Source organism: Symphalangus syndactylus, chromosome 3 (genome assembly GCF_028878055.3).
Source record: "Symphalangus syndactylus isolate Jambi chromosome 3, NHGRI_mSymSyn1-v2.1_pri, whole genome shotgun sequence".
In the NCBI taxonomy this organism is placed as follows: Eukaryota; Metazoa; Chordata; class Mammalia; order Primates; family Hylobatidae; genus Symphalangus; species Symphalangus syndactylus.
The window spans coordinates 90,145,504-90,164,190 of record NC_072425.2 but is presented as its reverse complement, the minus strand read 5'-3'; the positions used below and the strand labels follow the sequence as shown (position 1 = coordinate 90,164,190).

The window sequence follows — 18,687 nt, the reverse complement described above, 5'->3', positions numbered from 1 at the left end:
ATGTGTCTTGAGGATGATCTTCTGTGAAGTATCTTACTGGGGTTTTCTGCATTTCCTATATTTGAATGTTGGCCTCTCTAGCTACATTGGGGAACTACTCATGCATGTTGTCTTGAAATATGTTTTCCACATTGGCTGCATTCTCCCCATCTCTTACAGGGACACCAATGAGTCGTAGATTCAGCCTCTTTACATAATCCCATATTTCTTGAAGGTTTCATTCATTCCTTTACAATTCTTTTTTGTCTACTGTTGTGTAACTGCCTTATTTCAGAAAGCCAGTCTGCAAGCTCTGTGATCTTTCCTCCACTTGGTCTATATGGCTATTAATACTTGTGATTGCCTTATGAAATTTTTATAGTGTGTTTTTCAGCTCTATTAGGTCAGTCACATTCTTTTCTGTACTGGCTGTTTTGTCTGTCAGCTCCTACATTGTTTTATCATGATTTTCATCTTCCTTGCGTTGGGTTTCAACATACTCCTGTACCTCAATGATCTTCATTGCTATCCATATTCTGAATTCTATTTCTGTCATTTCAGCCACCTCAGCCTGGTTCAAAACCCTTGCTGGAGAGGAGATATGGTCATTTGGAGAAAGAAAGGCACTCTGGCTTTTTGAGTTTTCAGGAATCTTATGCTGATTCTTCCTCATCTTTGTGGGGTTATGTATCTTCAATCTTTGAAGTTGCTGACCTTTAGATTTTTTTTTCTTTTATCCTATCTGATGACCTTGAGGGTTTGATTGTGGTATAAGGTGAATTCAGCTAGCTTGGTTTCTGGAAGATTTTAGGGGGCCAACACTCAGCTCCCAACTCCTGGACTGCATGCTATAAGTCTGGGGGACTTGTACTGGACCCCAACTTTGTTTCTATGTCGCTTGAGGTCTGAAATCCACTGAACTGTGGGTGGAAGGAGTGGAGGTGCGGTAGCTGTGGCAGAGTGCTAGTGGGTGTCAAGGTGCCTGTCTTCCTGAGGGCATTCACCACAGTGGCAGAAACAATGCTGCCGGGGGTGGGGTAGGAGACTGTGGGTGTGGTCATGCTGGAGGTGGCGTTGACTTGGAAGTGGGGTGTTCATGGATACAGGTCTGGGTGCCTTCTCTGTGCCCTGCAAGCAGAAGTGATTGCTCAGGGTGAGGGAGAATCCACTGTTCTGAGCAGTGTTAGTGCAAGGGTGGGGCGCTGGTGGGGTTGAGGCTTTCTGGCTCTGTGTTGCCAAGGCTCTGTCTGCAGTGACAGTCGGCAGGGGGTAGACTGCTGGACTGCTGGCAGGGCAAGGAAAGCAAAACCTGACTGTGCGGACATGCACATGCAAAGTGATGTGGATAGTTGCTGTGTGCCTGGAGGAAACTGCATTATAGGGAGGGAGCGGACGGACTGGTGTGTGTCCATAGGGCTGCCTCACTGGAGCTCTCTACTGGTCAGGCACAATCTGCCAGCGCAGAAGCTATGGTGTGGGTCCCCAGGGCACCCAAGACTTCTCTGCAAGCAGGGGTGGCCAGGCTAGGGCCCCAGGAGTGGGCAGCAGACCAAGGGGTGCTCAGGTCAGAGCAGCCCCATCTGTTGGGCAAGACTACCCTGCAGAGATCAGGTCCAGCATTTTCCCTAGTGCTAACGTCTCCTATGGGAGCAAGTTGAGCCTAGAGGGATGGCTGTCCCTGGCTGTGCTCCACTACTGATGCTACTGCATCAAACCTTCTGGGCTCCACATCAGCTCTCTTGCCGGCCCTACCACTTCGCAGAGATATGAAGATGGTAGATTTATTTTACCAGTAGAAATGTCACATGAAATATATAGAAAAGCTTGTATTTACTGAGACATAGTTTCAGACATTGTGGCAGTCTACAGCTAACTACTTTTCTACGTATCTTGTGAGAACAAAGATGTTCTACTTAAATAGAATAGAATGATCAAACTCAGGAAATCTGACATTGAATATGGATGGTATATTTAATATATGATATGTATTCGTATATTCCCAATAATAACAATAGTTTTCTTTATAGCTTGTATTTTTAAAGTAATTTTATATTTTATTTTAGGTTCAGGGAGTACATGTGCAGGTTCATTACCTGAGTATATTGTGTGATGTCGATATTTGGGATATGAATGATCCTATAACCCAGATAGTATGCATAGTACTCAACACTTAGTTTTTCATTTCTTGCCTCCTTTCTCCCTCCCCAGTCTCTAAGTCTCCAGTGTCTATTGTTGCCATCTTTATGTTCATGAGTACCCAACGTTTAGCTCCTACTTATAAATGAGAACATGTGATATTTGGTATTCTGTTAATGCATTAATTTTCTTAGTATAATGGCTTCCAGCTGCATCGATGTTGCTGCAAATGTCATGATCTCATTCTTTTTATGGCTCTGTAGTATTCCATGGTGTATACATACCACATTTCCTTTATCTAAACCACCAGTGATGGGTGCCTAAGTTAAGTCTTTATCTTTGCTATTGTGAATTACACTGCAGTGAATGTACAAGCTATATATCTTTTTGGTAGAACAATTTACTCTCCTTTGTATATATACCCAGTAAGGTGATTGCTGGGTCAAATGGTAGTCCTGCTTAATGTTCCTTAAGAAATCTCCAAACTGCTTTTCACAGTAGCTGAACTAATATATACCCACCTACAGTGTATAAACATTCCCTTTTATCTACAATCTTACTAGAATCTGTTGTCTTTTGACTTTTTCTGGTAACCACTCTGACTTCTCTGAGATGACATCTTATTGTGGTTTTGATTTACATTTCTCTGATGATTAGTGCTTATGAGCATTTTTTCATATTTTTGTTGGCCACTTGTATGTCTACTTTTGAGAAGTGTCTGCCCATGTGTTGCCAATTTTTTAATGAGTTTATTTGTTTTTTGCTTGTTGAATTGTTAAAGTTCTTTATAGATTCTGGATATTAGGCCTTTGATGAATGTGTAGTTTGTGAATATTTCCTCCCATTCAGTAGATTGTCACTTTAACCCTATTGATAATATCTTTTGCTGTGCAGAAGCTCTTTAGTTTAATTAGGTCTAACTTCTCATTTGTTTTTGTTTTTGTTGCAATGGCTTTTGAGGACTTAATCATAAATTATGTACCAAGGCCCATGTCCAGAATGGTGTTTCCTAGGTTTTCTTCTGGAATTCTAGGAGATTTAGACTTACATCTAAATCTTTGATCTATCTTGAGTTAATATTATATATGGTGAAAGGTAGAGGTGTAGTTTCATTCTTCTGCATGTAGCTAGCCAGCTATCCCAGTATCATTTATTGAATAGAGAATCCTTTCTCTATTGCTTATTTTTGTCAACTTTATCAAAGATCAGATGTCTATAGGTGTGTGGCTTTACTTCCAGGTTCTCTATTCTGTTCCATTTGGCCTAGGTGTCTGTTTATATAACAGTAACATTTGGTTTGGGTTACTGTAGCTTTACAGCACAGTTTGAAGTTGGGTAATGTGATGCCCCTGGAGTTACTCTTTTTGCTTGGGATGCTTTGGCTATTGAGGCTCTTTTTTGATTCCATATGAATTTTAAAATAGCTTTTTCTAATTCTGCAAAAAATGACATTGGTAATTTGATAGGCATAGCAATTAATCAGCAAATTACTTTGGGCAGTATCTCCATTTTAATAATATTGCTTTTTCCAATCCATAAGGATGGAAGGTTTCCCCATTTGTTTATGTCACCTATTATTTTCAGCAGTGTTTTGTAGTTCTCCTTGTAGAGATATGTTATTTCACCTCCTTGATTAGACGAATTCCTAGGTATTTTATTTATTTTGTTGCTATTATAAATGTAATTGCATTCTTGATTTGGCTGTCACTTGAAGATTATTGGTATATAGAAATGTTGTTATTTTTTGTACATTGATTTTTTGTATCCTGAAACTTTACTGAAGTATTTTTTCTGTTCCAGGAGCCTTTGGTGGAGTCTTTAAGTTTTATAGGTATAGTATATTGTTCGTGAACAGAGATAGTTTGACTTCTTCTTCTCCTATTTTGATGCCCTGTATTTCTTTATCTTGTCTGATTGCCCTGGCAAGGAATTCCAGTACTATGTTGAATAGGAATGAGGACAGTGGGCATCCTTGTCTTGTTCCAGTTCTGAAGGAAAATGCCTCCAGCTTTTGCTCATCCAGTATGATATTGGCTGTGGGTCTGTCACAGATGGTTCTTATTTTTAGTTATGATCCTTCAATGCCTAGTTTATTGAGGGTTTTTGTTATGAAGTGTTATTGGATTTTTTTTTTTTTTTTTTTTTTAGACGGAGTCTGGCTCTGTCGCCCAGGCTGGAGTGCTGTGGCGCAATCTTGGCTCACTGCAAGCTCCGCCTCCTGGGTTCATGCCATTCTCCTGCCTCAGCCTCCCAAGTAGCTGGGACTACAGGCGCACACCACTGCGCCCGGCTAATTTTTTGTATTTTTAGTAGGGACGAGGTTTCACCGTGTTAGCCAGGATGGTCTTGATCTCCTGACCTCATGATCTGCCCGCCTCGGCCTCCCAAAGTGCTGGGATTACAGGCATGAGCCACTGTGCCTGGCCGTGTTATTGGATTTTATCAAAGGCTTTTCCCACATCTGTTGAGATAATTATATGATTTTTGTTTTTAATTATGTTTATGTGATTAATCACATTTATTGACTTACATCTGTTGAATGTACCTTACATCCCAAGAATGAAGCCTACTTGATTGTGGTAAATAGTTTTTTATGTGCTACTGGATTGCGTTTGCTAGTATTTTGTTGAGGGTTTTTGCATCTATGATCATCAGGAATATTGGTTTTGTTTTTGTGTTTGTTTGTTTGTTTGTTTGTTTTTCATTGTTTCTTTGCCAGGATCTGGTATAGGAGTGATGATGGTTTCATAGAATGAGACAATGAGTTAGGGAGGAATCTGTACTCCTTGATTTTTTTGGAATAGTTTCATTAGAACTTGTACCCACTCTGTTTTCCTATATCAAGTATAATTCAGCTGTGAATCTATCTGGTCCAAGGCTGTTTTTGGTTGGTAGGATTTTTCTTACTCAATTTCAGAACTCAGTATTAGTCTGTTCCAAGTTTCAGTTCATTCCTGATTCAATATGGAAAGGTTGTGTGTTTCCAGGAATTTATTCATTTTTTTCTAGGTTATCGTGTTTATGTGCACAGAGTTGCTTATAATAGTCTTAGAGGATCTAATGTATTTTTGTGGGATTGGTTTTAATGTCCCCTGTGTTGTTTCTGCTTATGCTTATTTGGATCTTCTCTCTTTTTTCTTTGTTAATCTAGCTAGTGGTCTATTAATTTTGTTTCCTTTCAAAGGACAGACTTTTGGATTTATTGATTCTTTGTATGGATTTTTGAGTCTCAATTTCATTCAGTTCCACTCTGATTTTAGTTATTTCTTTTCTTACAGCTTTGGAGTTTGTCTTTGTTTTTCTAGTTCCTCTAAGTGTGAAGTTAGATTGTTAATTTGAGATCTTTCTAACTTTTTGAGGGAAGCATTTAGTGGAAAAGCATAAACTTTCCTCTTAACACTGCTTTTCCTGTACCTGGGAGACACTGGTATGTTGTATGTCTATTTTCATTTATTTTAAAGAACTTTTTGATTTCTGCCTTAATTTTATTTTATTTTATGTATTTTTTTTTTCCTGTCACTTTGATTTCCAGGATTTCTTTTTTTTTATTATTATACTTTAGGTTTTAGGGTACATGTGCACAATGCTCAGGTTTGTTACATATGTATCCATGTGCCATGTTGGTTTGCTGCACCCATTAACTCGTCATTTAGCATTAGGTATATCTCCTAATGCGGTCCCTCCCCTCTCCCCCAACCCCACAACAGTCCCAGGAGTGTGATGCTCCCCTTCCTGTGTCCATGAGATCTCATTGTTCAATTCCCACCTATGAGTGAGAACATGCGGTGTTTGGTTTTTTGTCCTTGCGATAGTTTACTGAGAATGATGGTTTCCAGTTTCATCCATGTCCCTACAAAGGACATGAACTCATCATTTTTTATGGCTGCATAGTATTCCATGGTGTATATGTGCCACATTTTCTTAATCCAGTCTATCGTTGTTGGACATTTGGGTTGGTTCCAAGTCTTTGCTATTGTGAATAGTGCCACAACAAACATATGTTTGCATGTGTCTTTATAACAGCATGATTTATAATCCTTTGGGTATATACCCAGTAATGGGATGGCTGGGTCAAATGATATTTCTAGTTCTAGATCCCTGAGGAATCGCCACACTGACTTCCACAATGGTTGAACTAGTTTACAGTCCCATCAACAGTGTAAAACTGTTCCTATTTCTCCACATCCTCTCCAGCACCTGTTGTTTCCTGACATTTTAAAGATGGCCATTCTAACTGGTGTGAGATGGTATCTCATTGTGGTTTTGATTTGCATTTCTCTGATGGCCAGTGATGACGAAAAGTCATTCAGGAGCAAGTTGTTTAATTTCTATGAAATTGTGCTATTTTTGGAGATGTTGTAAGTACTGTTTTCTATTTTTATTCCACTATGGTTTGAGAATATGGTTGGTATAATTTCAATATTTTTGAATTTATTGAAACTTTATGGCTAAGCATGTGGTCAGTCTTGGAGTATGTTCTGTATACAGATGTATATTCTGTAAATGTATATTATGTGGTTGTTGGGTGGAGTGTTCTGTAGATGTCTGTTGGGTCCAGTTGGCCATCTAATTAAGTCCAGAATTTATTTGTGAGTTTTCTGCTTCAATGAACTACCTAATACTGCCAGTGGGGTGTTGATGTTCCCCACTATTATTGAATGTCTGTCTAAGTCTTTTCCTAAGTCCAGAAGTACTCGTTTTATGAATCTGGGTGCTCCAATGTTGGGTGTGTCTATATTTACAATAGTCGAGTCTTCTGGTTGAATTGAATCTTTTATCATTATTTAATGCCCTTCCTTCTTTGTTGGTTTAAAGTCTCTTTTATCTGATATAATAATAGTGACCCCTGCTCTTTTCTGTTCTCCATTTATGTGATAGATCTTCCTCCAATCATTTTATCCTGTATGTGTGTCCCTACCTGTGAGGTGGGGCTTTTAGAGACAGAAGACAGATGGGTCTTGTTTTTTTAATCCAATTTGAAACTCTGCCTGTAAATGGGGCCTTTAGACCATTTACATTCAAGGTTAATATTGACATGTGACATTTTGATCCTATTGTGAAGTTGTTAGCTGGTTGCTTTGTAGTTTCTATTGTGCAGTTGCTTTATAGGGTCTATGGACTATGTACTTAAGTGTGTTTTATGGTAGCAAGTATCATTCTTTCATATACATGTTTAGAACTTCCCTAAGTAGGGCTGGTCTAATGGTAATAAATTCCCTTATTGCTTGCTTCTCTGGAAAATATTTTATTTATCCTTTGCTTATGAGGCTTAGTTTAGTGGGATATGTAATTCTCAGTTGGAATGTGTTTTCTTTAAGAATGCTGAAAATAGACCTCAACCTGACTTGTAAGATTTCTGCTGATAACTCTGCTGTTAGCCTGATAACATTCCCTTTGTACATATCTGACCTTTTTCTTTAGTTGCCTTTAAGATTTCTTTCTTTATCATTGACCTTGGATAGTTTGATGACTTTATGTCTTGCTGTAGTTCATTTTATACAGTATCTCACAGGTGTTCTTTGGATTTATTGTATCTGAATGTCAACCTCTCTAGCAAGATTAGGGAAATTTTCTTGAAGTATTTCCTCAAATATGTTTTTGAAATTGTTTTTTCTCCTCTCTCAGGATTGCCAACACTTTATAGGCTTGGTCACTTTATAGAATCTCATATTTCTTGAAGACTTTTCATTTTTTTAGTGCTTTATTCTTATTCTTTTTTTTTTTTGTCTGACTGAATTAGTTTGAAAGACATGCCTTCAATCTCTGAAATACTTTCTTCTGCTTTGTCCACTCTATTGATAAAAGTTTCATTGATATTTTGAAATTCCTTAAATGAGTTTTTCTATTCCAAAATCTCCAATTGCTTTCTTTTAAAGATATATATCAGTTCCTTGATTTCCTGATGGAGACCTAGTATGATCCTTTTTTTTTTTTCAGGTATTACATGGTGCCATAATTCTTGCACTGATTCCTTTTCATCTGGATATTCTGGCCCTTCTAATTTTGGTAATTATTTTTGTGCGAGGAGAATTTTTTTTCTTTCAGTATATTTTTTCCTTTACCTTTCACCCCAGCCCCTCCCTTGGGAGAGGTGACTTTAGAGAACGTTGATTAGGGTCTTTTGGCTTTGCTTTTATAGCCCTATGCAGTATTTTTTTCAGCAGGTTTTATATTAGGCTGTATGGTTCATCCTGCAAGTCAATACATAACATTTATGGGTAAGAGCCAGCTGAAGCCAACATGGCTAGGTATGTACTTGATTCTTGTTTACCAGGTAGAACTATCTGTTGTCTCAGGCCACAGGCTGATCTGTGGTTTGCACAAAGGTCTGAGCTCCCTGCTCAGCCCAAAGGAGTGGGGCTCAAGATGGCAAGGGTTAGACTGGGCAGGACCACCTACGTATTCCCTCACGGCAAGCACAAGCACCAGTGCTGAGAGAGAATCCAGTGGGTGTGCCATCAAGCACTCAGAATTATGTCTAGGCATGGAGCTGGGCAACCTACTTAGTTCTTTGCACAGGTAGTTGGGTGGCCTAAACTGCTATTCCAGGAGGGTGGGCACTCTAGATGCCTGGAGATCTGCCTGAGGGTGGAGTGCAGAGGGCCACAGTGCATCAAAATCTCTGGACAGAAAAAATAGGTGGCACAGGCTACTCATCCAGGCAGGTGGGTGCTCTGAATCACTAGAGATCTGCCTGAGCATGGAGTAGAAAGGGCCCTGGTGCACCACAGTTTCTGTGCAGGAAAGGTAGCGCAGCTCAGACTGTGAATCTTGTGAGCAGGTGCTCTGAATGCCTGGAGATCTGCAAGGGCATGAAGAAGAGAGGGCCCCTCTCCCAACCCTGGCTTCAGGATCTCTGCACAGGAATTGTGGGGCAAGCTGGTCCTTTGAATACTCAAAGATCTGCCTGGGCATGAAGCAGAGTGGACCCCACTGCACAATGATCTATGCACAGGAAGGGTGCGGCTGCTTATCCAGGTGAGCAGGTACTCTGAATGCTTGGAGATCTGCAAGGGCATGAAGAAGAGAGGGCCGCCCCACCCCACCCTGGCTCCAGGATCTCTGCACAGGAATTGTAGGGCAAGCCACTCCTTTAAATGCCCGAAGATTTGCCTAGGCATGGAGCAGAGTGGACCCCACTGCACAATGATCTATGCACAGGAAGGGTGGGGTGGCTCTAGTTGCTTATCCAAGTGAGCAGATACTCTGAATGCCTGGAGATCTGCCTGGCCATGAAGCAGAAAGGGCTCCACCACACCATGATATATGTCTAGGATAGGTAGAGTGGCTCAGGCTGCTGAACTAGGAAAGTAGTTGCTCTGAATGCCTGGATATCTTCCTGGTCATGTAGTGGAGAGCACCCCACTGCACCACGATGTATGCACATGAAGAGTGGGGTGGCTCATGCCGCTGATCCAGGTGACAATGTGCTGCCAGTGCCTAGAGATCTGCTTTTATCAGCTGGATACCATCACAGGGGCTCTTTGTCCCTGTTGTTCTCCCTGAGATTAGGGGTATCTTCATGATACCCCTAATCTGGTGGATTCGTGTCTTTCTTCTTAAATTAAAACTCAAGAGTTGATCTTCATGTATAATCTTGTTATTTCCAACTGGGTGAGACACACTAAAAGCCTTGACTCCACCAATTTTTAGGGAAAAGCTTTTTTTCATTTAATTCAATAACCAGTCAAGAATCATGCATTTTATTTGTGATGTCTGTAATCTTCTATAATCTAGAAGACATCAGCATTTTTTATATCTTTCTTGAAACTGATATTTTTGAAGAATCAAGGTCAGAATGACACATATTTTGGCCTTGTTAGGTAATTTCCTAGTAAGCAGAAACATTTTTGGCAGAAATTTTATGTTAGTAATATTTGATCTTTCTCAATTTATCACATTGGGAGAACATGATGTCACTCTTCGCCATAACTGTTTATGTTAAGTTTGATTAGTTAAGATACAATTTCTTCGTGGTAAAGATTTAATTTGCATTTTATAATTGATAAGTACAGTTTCTTCAACATTTATTAGTCTGTCTTCTTTAAAAAATCATTTACTCAAATTATCCGTTCCCAATTCATCTATTTTAAAATCAGTATCAATTTGTAGATTTTTTTGTGTGTAATTCTATTTCTGTAAGTATTTATTTTGAAGCAAAAAATTGTCCCAAGTTTGGCCAGTGAAAGACTCTTAATGCCGGTTTCCTCAGGATATTTCTCTATTAGTTCTCCAGGTTCTTCTTATTTCCTGGAACAACAGGATATTTCAGGGTCACACTATAACGTTCCTGCTCTAGATATGGAATCAGCCTTTTCTCCAAGGAGCTCTTGTTCCTTTTAGTGTAAAATGATATGTCAAAAGTGATATTGGTAAGCTACGAATTATTATTGCTACTAGGGTGCCATTTTGTTAGATCCTTTTTGTAGACAGATACTTCCAATTCCAATTCTAGCACCACAGTATGTTTCTTCTTTTTCTCCTATCCCATAATTGTATCTTTCTTCTTCTACAGCAAAAAAAATCCTAATTTATCAACAATATCAATATATAATAACTTATTTTCTCAGTTCTACAATAAATATAAAATAGTGTTGGAATTTCTGTGTTAGCACCACTGCAAATAATAAACTTAATAAGGAAAGCTCAAGATATCTTAATATTTTTTGTCCTTAGAATATATACCATTGGAATTATACAGTTAAATTGTTGCATGAAAAATTTATTTCGATAAATTTTTGTCTATCTAAGTGAATATGTTATTTCCTTGATATATAGTTATAGGCCATTTCTGTTTATATTGAATTTTAGGATTTCTCCCCTTATCTTTGTTGAGATAGTTTTATTTTATGCTTATGTAAAATATTAACATGTTTCAGAATCCAATTTCCTTCCCAATCTCTTTCTCTGGATTCTTAATCACTTCTTGTAAGTAAACAATTTTATTAGTGGCTAATTTATCCTTACTGCATGTCGTCTTGAAAAATGAGCATAGAGTGATGATAGATATATAGAAGTAAGTATGCAAACATACATATGAGCTTGTGTTCACACAAACGGTAGTGTTCAATAGATGCCCTTTCCCTGTTGCTTCTGTTTATCTAATGTATACATCCTATGAAGTTTCTCAATATCAGTTCATAGACATATTCCTCACTTTTTAAATAATGTATTAGCCTTCCATTATAGGAAATTACCATAGCTTATTCTATCATTCCCGTATGTATAGACTTTTAGGTCATTTTCAATATTTTGATATTGTAAGTAATGCTGCCATGAATAAACTTCAACATATGTTTTCGTATTTGGGAGGACATATCATCAGGTTAAGTTACTAAACATGGAATTCCTGGACAAAAACTAAATATGGACATGTTTTCATATGTTTGAGTTATTTACATATCACTCCTTGTGAATTTTGTATTTATGTGCTTTGCTCAGTTTTCTAATGGATTTTGGCCCTTTTATCTTTAAATTTTTAAAGAGTCCTTTACCATTTACAGTGGTTCTAAGAGTAAATTTGCTATACCTTGGTATATTATAAAGTATGTCCAAGCAATGTGATATTGAAAATAACTTAAATTTGCAGGTTATTTTTCTTCTTTTAAAATAAATGCGAGGATTCTGGGAAGATGGCAGAGTAGGAACAACCATGAATCTATATCCCTACCTAGACAACAATTGCACTGGCAATACCTGTCTGGTATAATTACTTTGAAACTCTGGAGCTATTGAAGGCTTGCAACTTTCAGGAGAAGGCTTGGATGGTAAAATGCAGTTAATTTTTATCAGTCTCTGCTGTTAGTATAATATAGGCTTCCTATCCCCCACCCCCAGCCAGGGGCAGCCAGCTGTGCACACTTCTGTGAGCAACTTGCCACAGCTTGCAGGAGTAAGGGTGGGCAAAAAGCACCCTGTCTTTCAGTATTGGGGATCGGTGCTATGATCATTGGTTGCTCCCTCTGATCACAGAGGTGCAAACAATAAGGTGGATAACCGTTGTTATGGCACCATCCACCAGCAATGAAAGTGCTTCTCCCTCAGCTACAGTGACTTCCAGAGTATTTAAAGGGCTGGTGCCCTTTCCCCTCCTTTTCATTTTTCTCTTTTCCCCCTTTTAGAAGCCAGATCTTAAAGGCTAGGACACTCAAAAACAACTGCATATAGGAGAAAAATTGGAAAGTACTGGGCATGCTCAGAAAAAGGCACAAGCTCAAAGAGACTTGAAAAGACCTTAAGGGTCTCAGACTGATTCTCAGTACAGAGACAATTTGCAAATATTTTTCTAAAATACAAAAACAATATAAAACAACAGCAAATAGCAAACCAGGAGAAGAAGAAGAATCAAATTTCCAGGTACCACATTATTGGATTCAAATATTCCATTTTCAATCAAAAAATCATAAGGCATATAAAGATTCAGGAAACTAATATTTATTCAAAGGAAATAAATAAGTCAGCAGAAACTGTCATTCAAAAGCACCCAATGACAGAACTAAGTTACAGAAATTTTAAAACAACTGTCTTAAAGAGATTCAAAGAACTAAAGGAAAATGTGGAAATATAGAACTTAAACAGCACAATAAACCAACTAGATATAAAAGACATATGCAGAACACTCTCTTTAACGATGTCGTACACATTCTTTTCAAGTGCATATGGGACATTCTCCAGGCCAAAAGTTAAGTCTCAGTATATTTCAAAATACATATCATACAAAGTATCTTCTCTGACCACAGTAAGATAAACCTAGAAGTCAAAAACAGAAGTAAAACTGGAAACTTTACAAATTGTGAAAATAAGACAACAAACTCTCAAGCAACCAATGGATCAAAGAAAAACCACAAGGCCAATAAGGAAATATTTAAAGATGAATTAAAACACAACAAACCAAAACTTATAGGACTCAGTGAAAGCAGTACTAATGGAGAAATTTATAAATACATTAAAAAGCAAGAAAGGTCCTATGTCAACAATTTAACTTTACACCTTAAGGAACTAGAAAAAGAGAACAAACTAAGCCCAAAGCTAGCAGAAGTAAGAAATAATGAAAAGTAGAACATAGATAAATGAAATAAATAATAGAAAAAAATAGAATCAATAAAGCGAAAAGTTGGTTCTTTGAAAAGACGAATAAAGTCAACAAGCCTTTAGCTAGCTAGACTAAGAAAAAGAGTAAGAGGACTCAAATTACTAAAATTAGAAATAAAAGTGCAGATGTTACTACTGATTCTACAGCATGATAAATGATTCTAGGAGAGTTCTATGAACAATTGCATGTCAAAAAATTGGATAACCTAGATGAAATGGACAAATTTTTAGAAACATAAAACCTGTAAAACTAAATCATCAAGAAATAAAATATCTGAATAAACTTCTATAACGAGTAAGGAGATTGAATTAATATAACTTCAGTAATCAAAAACTGTTATAAATGATAAATGAATTCAGCAAAATAACAGGACAAAAAGTTAACATGCAAAAACTAGGTGCATTACTATACACTAACATAACTAATATGAAAAGGAAATTATAAAGACAATTCAATTTACAGTCATTTCAGAAAGAATAAAATATTTAGGGATTAATTTAACCAAGTAGGTGAACAACGTGTACAATGAAAACTAGAGAACACTGGTGAAAGAAATTGTTGACATAAATAAATGAAAACATCCCATGACCATAGATTGGAAGGCTTAATATTGTTAAGATATCAGTACTACCCAAATAAATCTATAGATTCAATACAGTAATAAATTCCCAATAATGTTTATTTATAAAAATAGAAAAACTCACCTTAACATGTGTATGAAACTTCAAAGGAAACTGAGTAGCCAAAACAGTCTTAAAAAAAAGAACAAAGCTGGAGAACTCACACTTTCTGATTTCAAAACTTACCACAAAGCTATGGTAATCAAAACAGTATGGTGTAGGTACAAATACAGACCAGTAAAATTGAGAGCCTGCAAATAAACCCTCACATATATTGTCAAATGATTTTTGACATGACTGTCAAGACCATCCACTGGGTGAAGGGCAGTTTTCAATAAACGATGCTGAGAAAACTGGATATTAACAAGCAAAGGAATAAAGTTGGAACTTTATATAACAACATATACAAAAATTAAATGGATCAAAAACATAAATGTAAGACCAAAAGAAATAAAACTGTTAGAAGAAAGCATGGGGCACAGGCTTTACAGCATTGGATTTGGCAATGATTTCTTGGATATGAGACCAAAGGCACAGGCAACAAAAGAAAAAATACACAAATTAAACTTCATAAAAATTAAAATAATTTGTGCCTCGAAAGACACTATCAACAGAGTAAAAAGAAAACCCATAGAATGAAAGAAAATATTTGTAAATCATACATCTAAAGAATTAATATCCAGAATATGTAGAGAACTCCTAAAATTCAGTAACAACAACAATAACAAAATGCAAAAATGGGCAAACTACTTGGATACACATCTCTCTGAACAAGATATGCAAATGACCTATAAGCACATAAAAAGATGCTCAAAATCATTAATCATTAGGGAAATGCAAATCAAAACTGCATTGAGATACCACCTCACACAGACTACAATGGCTACTATAAAAATAATAAGTGTTGATGAGGATGTGGAGAAATTTGTACACTTGTGCAGTGCTGGTTGGAATGGAAAATTGTGTAATTGCTGTGAAAAACAGTATAGTGAGTGGTTTTTCAAAAAATTAGGAATAGAATTACCGCATGATCCAGCATCTTCACTTCTGTGTATATACCTAAAAGAATTGAATGCAGGGTCTTGAAGATACATTTGCATATCCATATTCATAGTAGCATAACTCACAATTGCAAAAATGTGGAAACAACCCTAGCGTCCTTCAATGGATGAAAGAGTAAACAAATGTGGTGTATCCATACAATGAAATGTTATTCAGCCTTTAAGAAAGGAACTTCTGCAATCTGCCATAATGTGAATGAACCTTGAGGACATTATGGCAGTGAAATAAGCAAATCACAAAAAAGCAAATATTGTATGAGTTCACTTATATGAATTACCTGGAGTTGTCAAAATCATAGACATAGAAAGTAGAATGGTGATAGGGATGGGGAAGAGGGAGAAATGGAGACTTACTGTTTGATAGGTATAGAGTTTCAATTTTACAAGATGAAAAGTATTATGGAGTTGGATGGTGGTGATGGCTATACAATGATATGGATGTGTTTAATATCACTGAACTGTACACTTAAGAATGATTAAGATAGTAAATTTTGTTATGTATATTTTACCACAATATAAAAAATTAGAGAAAAAAAGAAATGGTGTGGAACAAAACTAAAAGAGGGCTTAAAATTAAATAAAGGAATATGATATGTATCTCTTCACAAAAAAGAGAAGCAAATATAAGATAATTTCCATAACAATATTATTCTTCATTGGTTGCTTTCCAGTCTAGCTTGTTGGATAAAAAGGAATGAACAAGAGCTCACCAGCCATCAGAAAACTGCAGCTAACCCTAGGTAAGCCTATTGAAACACATTCTATGGTCAAAGATATATTTCTTATATAATGAGAAACAAAACTACAGTTGAACAGTTCTGTTAGAAATAATCCATGTAGAACTTTGAAATGTGTCCATTTATATTTGGTTTATATGAAGCACCAGCCTCTACACAGTTTCACAAATGTACTGCTTATCAATGTCAACGTGACTAGAACACTGACTCCATAGAAACTTTCTGTGGTACCTCATTACAGTACAGATTATCTACCTTTACTTTACTATAATTCCCTAGAGCACACCTCTCTCATTTTCCCTGTATTTCTAAATTTATGGAATATGTACATCTTGGAAATCTTTATGATTATCACTCTATTGTTCTAACTTTTAATTATCTGAATCATAATATATGGGTTCTCTAATATATATTTTTATATTATTATTATACCATATATATAATATTAGTAGTAGCAGCCAGCTTGCTTGCTTGTATCCTTCCTCTTTCCTTTTCTTTCCTCCATCCCTCCTGACTTTCCTACCTTCCTCCCCCGTTCCTTCTTCCTTTTTTCCTCCCTCTCCCCTTTTCTTACGTTTCTGTAACATGTTATAATGTCTTTCTGGCTCTAGGATTGTGCCATATAACACCTTTCTCCATCATAGCTTCCTCATTTCAAAGATATTTTTCTGTGAATATGTAAAATAAATGTCAAATTCCAGATTGGCAGAATAAATGAGTATTCTTAGAACTTGGTAATTGGGTGCTACGGATCCTATTTAATACTCCTACATATTTGTCTTATTTGTTACCACATATTAGTGATTCAATGTTAAAGCCTGAATTTTTATACAGGCTGAAGGTTTAGGTTTATGTGTTTGGTTTTTTTTTTTTTCCTTTTGGAATTGGCTGGTAGATTATTTACTGGTAAAAACACCAACTCAATTAAAATAGATATCAATGCATCAGGGCTGTATATTACATGTTTGTAAACTGTTATGTGCAGACCTCAGCAATTTATAACTCCTGCCTAAGTACTAATACATTGCTTAAAGACATTATCATCATTAATTTTCTTTTTTCTTTTTGCTACTATTCAAAGTCATCCCCATTTTGATTTAAAATTAAATAAGTCACTTCATGACATATATAATTACTTATATCTGCAACCTGAGACAATTTCTTTCAAGAGGAATCAAATTTATCTCAACTAATGAGTCATTAAGTTTCATTTCTATTGCCAAGTGCACATTATCTTTTATTCAATATGATATGCCAGAAACTTCCCTAAATGCCAAAATATCATTTATCCTCCCTCTACACTCTTTCCCCAGGGATCCAGGCATTTTTGTTCACTCACCTCAGCCCTGATCCACATGCCTGCTGTTTTCATCCCAGCCACCTCTGCAAGCTGCCAATCATGCTCCTCTTGGCCAGAATGCTTAGGGCTTTTGAGTTTGTACAGCCAAATACCCAGAGACTGGGTTCACTCCACCCAACACTTTTGGATTTTGATTTTGGCATTATTTTTCACACAGACTTCCAGAAATGAAAGGTTGCTTTACCAAATCCCCATGACACCTGGTTTTTTCTGTTTATTTATATTTTGCATTTTCCCAGCTACCACATAGAAGCCAACCTAGGAAGAGACAGCAGAGGTGATTGTAAGTGCACTGAGTTTCACAGTGAATGCATGCTGTCTGACTGCTGGCTAGGGGCTTTATTTACTGAAGGCATTTTACAATTTTGTTTCCTTCCAAGCCACCTCAGCAAGAGTTTTCTTTTGAATTTCGGTGGTGAGAGGTGATAGAATGATGACAGGTTGGCATGATGCAGCCTTTACCTGTTGAATAGAAAGAAGCTTAAAGTCTTTGAAGAAAATATCTAGGAATAATGAAAGATTTTTTTCCCTTGAGAACTCTGAATAGTTCAATAGAGTTATTATGAGCCACTAAATGGCGCATGTCGCTTCTAAATGTGCCATTCTTATCTATTCTCAAAACTTAGAGAGAAAAATGTTTGGAATTAGCAGATTATTACATTTTTATTACCTTACATTTGATGATGCTATCGCTTAAAATGTGCAAATACCAGTCAATTTGACCAATAGGGTTAAAAAATACCATTTCATTATAGTCAATTTATTGTTTGTGCCTCATGACTTTTTTTTAAAAAAAGGTTAATTTCATTTATTGAATCTATCTTCCCAAAATGACCTTTACCGTTAATTAAAACTACATTCTCCTGCACTTAAAGAGTAGTTTGGCTACCATTTATAAAAATGGTATTAAATCTTCACAGATACTAAAGGGAGGCAGACTCTTAACATCCTCCTTACACAAGCTAAGAAACAAGAAATACAGCACCCTAACTCCCAGTTGGCACATATTTGAGACAATTTTCTCAACTTCAGCTGGACTGAAATACCCTTGTATTTTCCTCTTCTAGACATAGGAAGACAGGCCTGCAGGCCATATCATGATGAAATCCATGGAGTTGCTAGTGGAGTCATCTTAGTGGTCTGGTATGTGGCTTTCAGCTCTCTATGTCCAAGATTTTAATATACTAGTTATACAGTAAAGTCTTGAGAAATTTGATTATATATGCATCTGAAATGCATTTATAAAGCAATTTTCAGATATATGTATTTATATTGGAACATAACTTTCCAGTAATCAAAAAAATCATTTTTACTGTAAAAAATACCTCATTTCCAGTATCAAAGTATTCAGAAGTCAAATTAGCAAGCAGAAATTGGAGAGTGAGGGATCATAGAGAAGAACTGTAGAGAGATGGAAGGCTTCTTCCTTTAAGCCCTTTGAACACTGCCCCCTATAAATTACATTATTCTGGATACCAGACTGTTTTATAGGAGTAATTGGAATTAGAAGTACCATCCACAGTGAAATTACATGGGAAAATGAACTGACTTTGGCTCCCTTAGTCTCAACCCACATTATATAGAAGAGATAGAGGGGCAACAGTGTGTATAGTTCAGAAATCAGGCTTTATATCAGGCAAATTTGTATTTGAACCTCAGCTCCACTGTTACTACAGCTGTGGAACCCTGGATCAATTACCCT

At 36.7% G+C, this 18,687-nt stretch overlaps 1 long non-coding RNA gene across 1 annotated transcript in view; it reads left to right on the top strand.

Moving 5' to 3' along the window:
• Positions 1–18,117, top strand: part of LOC129478359 (uncharacterized) — a 39,727-nt gene extending 21,610 nt beyond the window's left edge. The window contains exons 3-4 of the long non-coding RNA XR_008656413.2: positions 15,560–15,628; positions 18,053–18,117. This is a non-coding gene — a long non-coding RNA (uncharacterized lncRNA). The remainder of the gene's footprint in view (positions 1–15,559; positions 15,629–18,052) is intronic.
• Positions 18,118–18,687: the final 570 nt, after the last annotated feature.